The 11,862-nt window shown below is 38.4% G+C and overlaps 1 pseudogene; it reads right to left on the reverse strand.

The window, feature by feature from the left end:
- Positions 1-648: 648 nt before the first annotated feature.
- Positions 649-4,966, reverse strand: LOC102829221 (annotated as a pseudogene).
- Positions 4,967-11,862: the final 6,896 nt, after the last annotated feature.

Consider the following 11,862-nt stretch of genomic DNA (forward strand, 5'->3'; position numbering starts at 1 on the left):
TTCATGTACCGGCCCAAATTTTGTTTACAGATACGCAAACACTTCTGTTTATGCTCTGCCATGAGTTGTTTTGGTACCCATCTTGCACAAACTTTTAAAAACACATGAGTCATGGCTGATTTAAAAATAAATGATTTGCCACATAAACAATTGACACTCATCTATTTGACAGAACTATTTCATGTGCACGCTCAATGTTGTCATCAGCAGTGGATATGAACAGCTGTTTTAATATAACTGAAGTGCAGACACTTTTTGACTCACCCTCATAGATGTATGTTGTTGTTCTTGTTGCTAAATACATTGAGTAGGTTCCAACTCAGCAAATCTGTATAGGGTTTCTGAGGAGCAGCTGGTGAGTTTGAACCTTTATATATGTATCTGTCTCTGCATCTATATATGTATGTATGTATGGGTCTCAAAAAGTTCATAGAAAAACGTCTTTTTTTTTAACGAAAGTTTATGAAAAGCTTTATCTTAATTCCATTATAGGTTTTTATGACTCATATTACTTTCCTACTTTCCTGTATGTACACATCATGAATTCCAGTATTGATGTCATTAATTTCATATGTTTCCTGTCTTTATATTCTTGCAGCCAATCTACAAAAATTGTTCCATCCTCATTGAAGTGATTGCTATTGATCTTTATGGATCTTCTTCCATACCATCTGAATTGGGAGCCATAATGAAGTGCTTCGGGTATACATGATTATATGTGTATGCATGTATTTCCCAGTGGGCATCATCATTTTCACGTGTTATGTAACATTCTCCAATGCAAGTTTCAAATTCTTGAAGATCATGCCAAGTCTGATAATCCTGTAGCCAGGAATGACTAAGAGATCTGTCAACACTATAACATTTTCTCATCTTCACTTGAAGTTTATCAAATCAGTTGCTTCACCAGAAATTTCTCCCCACAGATTTGGTGGGTACATAAACACATAATTTTGGATTTGGTCATTTATATCTTTATTCAAAGGAAATATGCCGCTGAGTCTCACATAGACAATAACTCCCATTGACCACATATCTAAAGATCCGTTGTAGCTTTTTCTTCTGAGAATTTCAGGTACCAAGTATGCTGGCATTCCTACCACAGATCTCCTAAAGGACTTTTCACCAATGATGTGGACAAAACCAAAGTTACACGGCTTCCACTGAGGAAATGGTTCTGCTGATGAAAGCAGCTCGATTTCTGGCTTTTAATCGTAGCGCACAATATTCTTAAAATGTAGATACCACAAAGCAACAAGAATCTGTGTGACCAAGAATTTAGTAATTTAGTAATGAATTTAGAATTTAGTAATGAAAGCCAATGTTTTTTGCTGGATAGAATAATTTCTAATATATAGCCACACACCATTTCCGTGACTACAAAAGACTCGTTCTGGGGTTTCCAACATACAATCCAGGTTTACAATCGCAGAATGGTGTAAATTCCATAAAACAGCTACTTCATAGAAAGTTGACTTTCTTGTTTTGTGGGGAATCTCAATTTTATTAATGTCTTTAATAGCCACCCTTCCAGGCTGTCAGTGTGCCTTCAAAAATGATGCCAAACTGGCTTGACCAAGCACCTTATTAGCAAAGATCTGGTGAACAAAAGTGATGTCCACATTCTCCTGGATTTGACAATTAGATACAAAGATATTAGTTGTTAGGTTGCTGTTGTTAGGCACTATTGCATCATTCTGACTCATAGCACAACAGAACAAAACACTGCCAGATCCTGCACCATCCTTATAACCGTTGTTACAATTGGGCCCATCTCTTTGGGGATCATCCCATTTTCACTGGCCTTTTCTTTACCAAGCACAATACCTTTCTGCAGGGACTGGTAACATGTATGAAGTATGAGATACAGAGTCTCGTCATCCTGATTTCTATGGAGTATTCTAACTGTACTTATTTCATCACAGATTTGTTTGGTGTTCTGGCAGTCCATGATACTTTTAATATTCTTCTCTGACACCATAACACAAATGCATCAATTCTTATACAGACTTCCTTATTCATTGCCCAATTTTCACATGCATGTTATTAAGTTCTGACTCATAACAACTGTGTATAGGGTTTCCTAGGAGTGGCTGGTGAGTTTGAGCCACCTACCTTGCGGTTCAAACTGACCTTGAGATGGAGTGCTTATCCTATGGTGCCACACCAGGACTCACATGCATAAGAGGCTATTGAAAACACCTTGGCTTGTGTCCGGAGCACCTTAGTTCTGAATCTGACATCTTTGATCTTGATCACTTTAAAGAGGTCTTGTGCAACAGATTTGCCTAATGCAATGCATCATTTGAAGTTGACTGCTTCTTCCATGAGTGTTGATAGAGGATCACAGCAAAATGAAGTCTTTGACAACATCAATCTTTTCTCCATTTATCATGACGCTGTTTACTGATCCACTGGTGAGGATTTGCCTTTATAATGAGGTATACCCCATACTGAAGGCTTTGTTGGCCTTTGGTGATCATCAATTAATATTCTAAGTCCTCTTCACTTTCAATAAACAGGGTTGTATCACAGACATATCACAGGTTGTTAATGAGTGTTCCTCCAATCTTGATACCACACTCTTTTTCATATAATTCAGCTTCTTGGATTGTTTGCTCAGCATACAGATGGAATAATACAACCCTTATGCACATCTTTCCTGATTTTAAACCCTTGTTGAGTATCTCCTTGCTCTATTAGAACAACTGCCTCTTGATTTATATACAGGTTCCTTCTGAGCACTATTAAGTATTCTGGAATACCCACTCTCCACAATATTACCCATACCTTGTCATGATCCACACAGTCAAAAGCCTTTGCTTTTAGTCAAGATCCATCAGATGTCAGAAATGATATCCGTCGTTCCATATCCTCTTCTATATCCAACTTGAGTTTCTTGCAGTTTCCTATTGGTGTACTATTGCAGCCGTTTTTAATTATCTTCAGCAAAAATTTATTTGCTTGTGATATTAATAATATTGTTCAATGATTTTCACATTCCACTGAGTCACCTCTCTTTGGAATGAGCACAAGTTGGATCTCTTCCAATCAACTGGCTGGGTAGCTGTCTTCCAAATTTCTTGGCATAGATAAGTGAGTGCCTCCAGTGCTGAATCAGTTTGTTGAAGTATTTCAATATGTATGCCATTAATGTCCAGAGCTTTGTTCTTTCCAAATGCCTTCATTGCACCTTGAACTTCTTTCTTCTGTACCATTGGCTTTTGATTATATACTACCTCTTGAAATGGTTGAATATCAACCATTTCTTTTTGGTACAATGGTTCTGTGTATTTTTTCCATCTACTTCTTTTTTATTTTTTGGCAGTGGGTATTGATGTTGTCAGGTGTCATCGAGTCAGCACCGACTCACAGAGACTCTATGCAAAACAGAATGAAACACTGCCCAGTCCAGGGCCAGCCTCACAATTGTTGCCACGTTTGAGCCCGTTGATGTTGCCACTTTGCCAATCCATTTCACTGGGGGTCTTCCTCTTTTTCTCTCTCTCTCTCTCTTTTTTTTTTTTTTTTCAAGTTGTGGGTTTGACTAGGGAATTTAACGGTTTTAGGTTATAATTCAGTATCAGAAATGTTTAAGACACAGTTCTTCTGTCAGTACAGACTCTTCTCAGCTGTGGCCACAGAAAGGCCTCTATCTGGTCCTCCATCTTTCAGCCATATGGCACCTTGGCCTCTGCCTCTTTCCATGAGTCTAGGCTCCTCAGCTGATCAATCTCTCCATGTTATCACCTCTGCCTCCATCTCTGGTGTCTCTGCTTCTCTGGTTAGGGTCAATGCTTCCTGCATCATTCAATATTTTGCCCATAGAATCCTTCAATATTACAAGGCAAGGCTTAAACTTTTTTTTTTTTTTTTTTCATCTTGAGAAATGTTGATCATGTTCTTCCCTTTTAGTTTTCTAACTCAAGGTCTTTATTATGTGTGTGATCTTTCCCTTGCCCTGGAAAAGTGTAAACACTTACTTGAGGGGTAACAGGCATGAGAACTTGCCAAAAGGCTTTTTCCCTGCTCTGTGCTATGTCAAGTCCAACACTAGTGGCAGCAAAAACCAGACTGTAAGAGCTGTCCCCATTATTCTCCCCCACAAAGTATACCACAGATCAGTGATGATTTCAAAACAGTATGGGTTGCTGCCATGTGAAATATTTGTGAAATCATATGGGAAAGAGACACAGAGAATTTCAGAAAGTGGGATGTCCTTATAATATTTCAAACAAGATTCATTTTCAAACAATGTTAGACATTTCTTGTTCAGGCTCCAGTAATGCCTCTTTCTCAGGTTATCTCTGCTGGTGTAATACGCCATTGTGCTGCTCCTTTTCTTTGTGTGCTTGATTGTGTGCAACAGTCCTCGTGTTGTTAAGTACTGTCAAGTTGAGTCTGACCCATAGTACTCCTGTATAGGGTTTCTAAGGAGTGGCTGGTGGGTTTAAACCACCAGCCTTGTAGTTAGTAGTCCAGTGCTTATCCTATAGTACCACACCAGAATTCCACAGTAGTGAATAGTATTGCTTGTTAATGGACTGATTATTTTAACAGCTTCTTCATCTCTTTCTTCATCAAGATCAGATGTGTCCAGGAAAAACATTTTATCTTCTGAGGAAGGTGGCTCTCCTCTGTCATCCAAGTCCTGAGTCCAAAGTTGTTTCTATCCCTACTGTCAAAGTCCATTGATATGTCTGTTCATAACTGTTCCCAGACTGGAAGGTTCTCCATTGAAAGTTACCTCTCCCAGACAGTCTTTTGGTACTTTAGAACACAACATTTATAACAGTTGGATTTGTTATTGCCTTCTTTGATGAAAAGGGCCTTTCAGCAACCACTTGCAGAACTGACATATTGTGGGATGGGTATAAGAATGGACAGCAAATGTGTATGGGACTTTTACTTTGCACATTACCATCTTTTCCATCCAGAAGGGAAGACCACTCCAAGAAGGAATTCTCTTACTTGCTTGCTGAATGTAGTTTAAAAAAATGGTTGCAGCAGTACATGGACAAGTAGCTGCCAGAAATTCAAGCTAGTTTCAGAAAAGGACATGGAATCAGGGGTATCACTGCTGATGTCAGATGGATGTTGGATGAAAGCAGAGAATACCATATATAGATTTACTTGTGCTTTATTAACTGTGAAAAGCTATTCAACTCTATGGATCATAGATAACTATAGCTAACATTGCAAAGAATGGGAATTTCAGAACACTTCATTATGCTCATGAGAAACCTGTACATATACCAAGAAGCAGTCATTGTAACAGATCAAGGGGATGCTGAATGGTTTAAAATTAGGAAAGATGTGTGTCAAAGTTGTATACTTTCACCATATTTGTATGGGGAAACCAAACAAATTGTACTATACAAGAATTGTGCTATACAAGAAACCTTGTATAGGGTTTCCAAGGCTGTAAATCTTTGTGAAAGCATAAAGCCAACAAGGTGCCACAAGATCCGCAGTTGGAGTCCATCAGCTGCACTGCGGAAGGAAGATGGAGCTTTCTGCTCCTGCAAAGATTTGAAGCCTCATAAACCCAATACAGAAAACTGTGACTCCATTTAATAAGCACTAGACTGCAAACTTCAAGGTTGGTGCTTCAAGACTACCAGTAGCTCTATGGAAGAAAGATGAGGCTTTCTGCTCCTGCAAAGATTTAAAGCCCCAGAAACACTATTCAGGGTCATTATGAGTCGGAACTGACTTGATGCCATTTAACCACAGCAAACCCTATATATATATACAGGACTGGTATGAGTCAGAACACAGACTGGACAACACTTAACAAACAACAGCACACTTATATACAAGGGGATTTCAATAAGTTCATGGAAACATTGAATTGAAAGAAAACAGCATTTTGAAGCTCCTTGCAAATGTCTACAAAATGATCAGCTGCTAACCAAAAGGGTGGTTATCTGAACCCACCCAGCAGATTCCTGGTGTGGAGTCTGCACTGGACATTGAACCACACAGTCAACCATTCATACCCACCAGGTGTGCCTCAGAAACCCTATACAGTGTGGCTGTGAGTCTAAACAGACTCGATGGCATTTAACAACGACCACAGAGCCACAGAAGAAAAGACCTAGTGATCTGCTTCCATATGGATTACAGCCAAGAAAACTCTATGGAATTGTTCTTCTTTCTAGCACTTTGGGTTCTCATGAATCAGGAGCCAACTCCATGTCAACTAACAAGAACAGCATGTATGTATATGTTTATAAGGTCCCTGGGTGTCAAAAACTGCTCTTGGCTACTAACCAAAACATTGATGGTTTGAATCCACCCAGTCTGGCAATCTGCTTCTGTAAAGATTATAGTCATGAACAAATTCTAATGGAATCTGAAATTCGATTCTGCATTTCGCCCCCTTTTTATCAGGATTCTTCCATAGAATCTTTGATCAAAACATTAACTAATGGTAGCCGGGTACCATGCACTACTTCTGGTCTCATGGCAAAGGAGTCGGGTGTGTATGGAGACAGTTAGTCACACATGCCATTTCCTCCTCCTATTGCAGCAACTCTTCCTCTTTTACTCTTCCACTCCTTTTTTATAAGAAGAATACGTTCAAGTAATATTGTATAATTTAAAAATCAATTTTGAGAAGAGATAACAGATTAAAATTGAGCCAGCTCTGAAGACTACCATGGCCTAGTTCCCAATTGCTTCCATGGCAGCATTGACCAAGCCTCTTCATATTTGCACTCATTCAACCAAGTCAGAATAGAGATCAGATAGGACTAAACCAAGGTCTTCTCTATCCCAATAAGCCAGTAGCAGGTTAAAGCTACTCATCTGAATAAGCACACACAGTTATGGATTCTTAAGAGCATCATCCCATTCTACACAGGATTTTCTTTGTAACCAGCATGAAGCTGTCCTCATTCACTGAGGCTCAGTTGTTGCTGAGCAACCTGACAGGAAGGATTTGCTTTGCAGCAAAAGCTTTATGGCTTTGAAAAAAAAAAAAAAAAAGAAGTACACGACCACTCCACCAAGAGAATAAAGAAAGAAAAGTCCAAATGTGCATTTTTTCCTAATATGTTTTAAGTTCTCTCTGTACTGTCATGGATCTAGGGAAGGTATTCTGACAGGAATGGTTTATGAGAGAGGAGGTCGTCCTTTGGTAGTTGTGCTAAGGGATATAGTGTATAAATAGCATGGTAACACTTAATTTTCTGTGTGCAACCATTATTATATCATGTGATAACCCTTACAAATGGCATAGCCACCCCAAGAAAACCTGTTGAATTCATACACAAGAAGCTGCCTAGAAGTCAAACTTTGTTGTTAAATTGAATTAAGTGTTTTATGTGTTGCTTTTTGAAAAATAAATGCATGACGATATACCAGACCAGAAATGACAGAAATACTTAAGGCATTTGTCTCCCCCAATGGAGACAAGTGTTATGTTTTGATTTTATAGCAATAGCTTTTCCATGAAGGGATCACAGAATGGGATACTTAAGGTATATATCGCTTGTTATAAAGTTAGTCAAATAATCTTGTCTGGCCTATTTTTCTGTAATGCCAATAAGCTCCCAGACATGATGTATTATCTTGTCAATTTTGTTCTCTGCAGTGCCTCAGCATGCCATTCACAGTCCTTAGAATTTTCCAGCATTGCTCAATTTCCTCTTCTTATACCTCTATGTATGATTTACAACAGATTGTTGTTGTTAAGTGCCACAGAGTCAGTTCCGACCCATAGCGACCCTGTACAGGGTTTCCGAGGGTGTAAATCTTTACGGGAGTAGAAAGCCTCATCTTTCTCCCGCAGAGCGGCTGGTAGTTTCAAACTGCTGACCTTAAGGTTCACAGCCAGATTCGTAACCACTATGCTACAACAGATTAGAACAAAATAAATCTTTAAACAAGAAGCTATTTCATTTTATGTTTTTCATTTTAGATCTTGGTCCAGAATTATGCTAGATTTAAAAATAAGTATCAAGCTTCCCAATGCTCACAAAATACAATTCTATGGCACACACATTTTACCAGATAGAATACTGGTAATTGAAAATAGTAACAATGAGAATTTAATATTCAAGGTTGAGAATGTGATGCAGAATAGATGAATTCTTTATAAGTAATCTCCAGGGACTTCTGGCAAGATAGTGGACTAGGCAGACGTACTACATGGACTCTCCACAGCAAAGATATAAGAGACCAAATGAAACAGACACAGATAAAAATCCCAGAACCCTGAAACTCTGAAGAAAGTTTAGAGAAGTGGATTGAAAACCTGCTGGGAGAAGAAACTCAGTAGAAATGAAGAAAGAAGGAGACTGACTGGTGAATACCAACCAGACAAGGTGGCACCATCTTGAACTTTTATGAGTAACTTTGGCTATAGAAGGTGGCCTGGTAGAGCAGATTCTCACAGGTTACAGGAAAGCTGCTTTTTCCCCCACACTTCCCTGGTAACCAGAAGTGGTCAGCTCTCACCTTCATCCACCGTCAGAGCAGACCCTGCTCTCTGGGATTTCAGACCCTCATGGTTGTGAGCCACTCTAGTGTAAGGTGGGGCTGGTTGTGCTGCTTTGGTGCCTGGATTCAGGTGGACTCTGCTCCAGATCTTCAGAACCCACAGAGCTACCACCAGGATAGCAGAAATTCTCAACAGCAGCCACTCTGTCCCCAACTACCCTGCGTATCAGTTGTTGTATGGAAAACCAATTTGCTCTATAAACTTTCTCCCAAATCACAATTAAAGGTAAATAAATGAAATAAAATGAGTGATTACCAGTTTTATTTTTAAATGTCAATATTTATAAAATTGCTGTTAAGTGCTGTCATGTTGGTTCCAACTCATATTGATCGAAAGGTCAGCTGTTTAAATCCAGCAGCAACTCTGCAGGAGAAAGACCCTGGTGATCTATTCCATAAAGGTTTGTTGTTGTTAAGTGTCATTAAGTTGATTCCAATTCATAGAGTGTCTGAGGCTGTAAATCTTTGTGGGAGCAGAAAGCCTCATCTTTCTCCCACAGAGCAGTGGGTGGGCTCAAACTGTTGACCTTGTGATTCTCAGTCCAGTGCTTATCCTAAAGAGCCACATCACTCCCATTAAGATTACAGCTTTGGAAATTTTAAGGGGCAATTCTGCTCAGTCACATGAGGTCACTATGAGTTGCAATCAACTTGATGACACACAACAGCAACAACAAATCACTGACAACTTTTTAAAAGTCTAAAGAAAAATGTTATGTCTCTTTTCATGATTTTAAATTTTTTGTTTAGTTGTTGAGACTGTACAAGGCAGAACATTCAACAGATTCTACATGTACAGGGCAATGACACTGATTACATACTTGAGTTTGTATAACCATTCTCACCCTCCTCTCCCTATGTTCCTCCCCCATTAATGTCTACTTACTGCCCCCTAAGGTTCCTACAGTATAGTGGGTTATGAGTTAGGCTACTAATAAAAAGATCAGCAGTTCAAATCTATCATCTTCTCTATGGGAAATGAGGCTTTCTGCTCCCATAAAAAAATTAGGATCCTGGAGTAGTGCTGAAGAATAAGCATTGACCACAAGGTGGGTTTGAACTGCAAAGTTGGCAATTCAAATCCACTAGTTGCTCCTCATAAACCCTACGCACGGTCACTAGGAATCAGAACTGATTCAATGGCACACAACAGCAACAACAAGGTTCCTAGGTAATCTTTCAAGTTGCCATTGTATATTTGATTCCATACCAATAGATTTTAAAAGAACACATTGCTCAGAGCAGACATTTTATGCTGGTTAAACTAAATAGTTGCTCAGTTTAAGAAAACTTCAGAAGATATTTTGGGTTTAAGGTTTAAAGAGTAGTGCAGGGTGATAGTTTTTGGGGTTCATCCAGCCTACATTTCTGTAGAATGTCTGGATTACATGAGATTTTAGAATTCCATTCTGCATTTTCACCTTTGGGTATTGTGAATCGTGCTGTAATGAACACTGGTGTTCAAGTCTCTGAGTCTCTGTTTTTAAATCTTTAGCATACATCCATAGGAGTGTAATTGCTGGGTCATATGATAGTTTGATTTTTAGTTCTTTGAGGAACCATCATACCATTTTCCACTGTATATCCATACCATTTTGTATTCCCACCAGCAATTGACAAGCGTTCTAACTTCCCCACATCTTTGTCAATATAATTTAATTTCTATTCTTTTTATGTTTTTATTTAATTCCTAATGGAAATTAAATGGTAGCTCATTGGTTTTGATTTGCATTTCTGATGGCTAATGGTGTTGAGCATCTCTTTATGTACTTAATGGCCATTTGTATGTCTTTTTGGGTAAAATATCTATTGAGTGTTTTTCCCATGTTATGATTTAGTTATTTGACTTTTTGCTGATAAGTTGTTCAAGATATATATCCTGGTGTGTCACTGTAGGGTAAGTGAACTGCTAACCACAAGGCCAGCAGTTCAAACCCACCAAATGCTTCTCAGAAAAAATCTATACAGAGCCATTATTAGTCAGAACCAACTCAACAGTGCTTAATACACACACACATACATACAGATATAGGTTACTAGATTCTTAATGGACATATGGTTTCCAAAGATATTCTCCCAGTCAACAGCTTGTCTTTTCACTTTTGTAGTAAAGTCTTTTGATGAACAAAAGTTTTTAATTTACAAGAGGTCCAATTTCTGTTTTTGGATATTGCTATTATTCTTTTGTTATTATGTTAAATAATTCATTATTAAAAGCTAGACCCAATGGTATCACCCCTGCATTTTCTTCTATTTCATGATTTATATATTTAGATATTTAATATCTAGATATTTAATCTATTTTGAATTTGGTTTTATGTATGGCATAAGGTATGGATCCTGTTTCATTTTTCTGGCTGTGACAATACATTTTTCCCAACACGATTTGTTGAAAAGATTTGTTTTGCCCCATCTAATGGACTTTCAAAGAGCTCTGGTAGTATAGTGGTTACAAATTGGGCTGAGAGCCCCAAGGTCAGCAGTTTGAAACTATCAGCCATTCCACGGGAGAAAAATGAGGCTTTCTGCTCCCGTAAAGATTTATAGCCTCAGAAACCCTATGCAGGGTCGCTGTGAGTTGGAACCGACACCATGGCACATAACAACAACAATAACAAATGCACTTATCATCCTTGTCAAAAATCAGGTGACCATGGATATGTGAGTTTATGTTTGCGCTCTCAATTCTATTCCAGTGGTCTGTATGTCTATTATTCTATCGGTACCAGGTTGTTTAGATTATTTCAGCTGTATTGTGTGGCACTGTAGGATCAGCACTGGACTCGGAACCACAAGGTCAGCAGTTCAAACCCACCAGCTGCTCCTCAGAAATTTAATTAATTAATTATTTGTTGTGTGTTCAAGATTTGGTTCTGACTCATAACAAGCCTATATAGGATTTCCAAAGTTATAAATCTTTATGGGAGCAGAAAGCCTCCTCTTTCTCCCATGGAGCAGCTGGTGGATTTGAACTGTTGACCTTGTGGTCAGCAGCCCAATACATAACCCACTATGTTACCAGGGCTCCTTTTAGGGTTTATAAGAAAAAGAAAAAATGAGAAAGAACACAGGTAGTTTTTAAAAAACAAGAATGAAAGCTATACTAGATATGATGACTTTGGAATATGAAAATTATTGGGACTGAAAGGTTAGGGTAGGACTTCCTTACTTATGCTGTAGTCCCTTATTTACTTAGTTATTTCCTTCTCATTTACAACTACATCTTCTAAGTATTCCTAGATATGTTTGAGACATATCTATATCTATATCTGTATCTATATTTATATCTATATCTATGAGCTCTGGTAGTGTAGTGGTTATGAATTGGGTTGCGAACCACAAGGTCAGCAGTTC

The sequence above is a fragment of the Chrysochloris asiatica genome, unplaced genomic scaffold (genome assembly GCF_000296735.1).
Source record: "Chrysochloris asiatica unplaced genomic scaffold, ChrAsi1.0 scaffold00001, whole genome shotgun sequence".
Classification (NCBI taxonomy): domain Eukaryota; kingdom Metazoa; phylum Chordata; class Mammalia; order Afrosoricida; family Chrysochloridae; genus Chrysochloris; species Chrysochloris asiatica.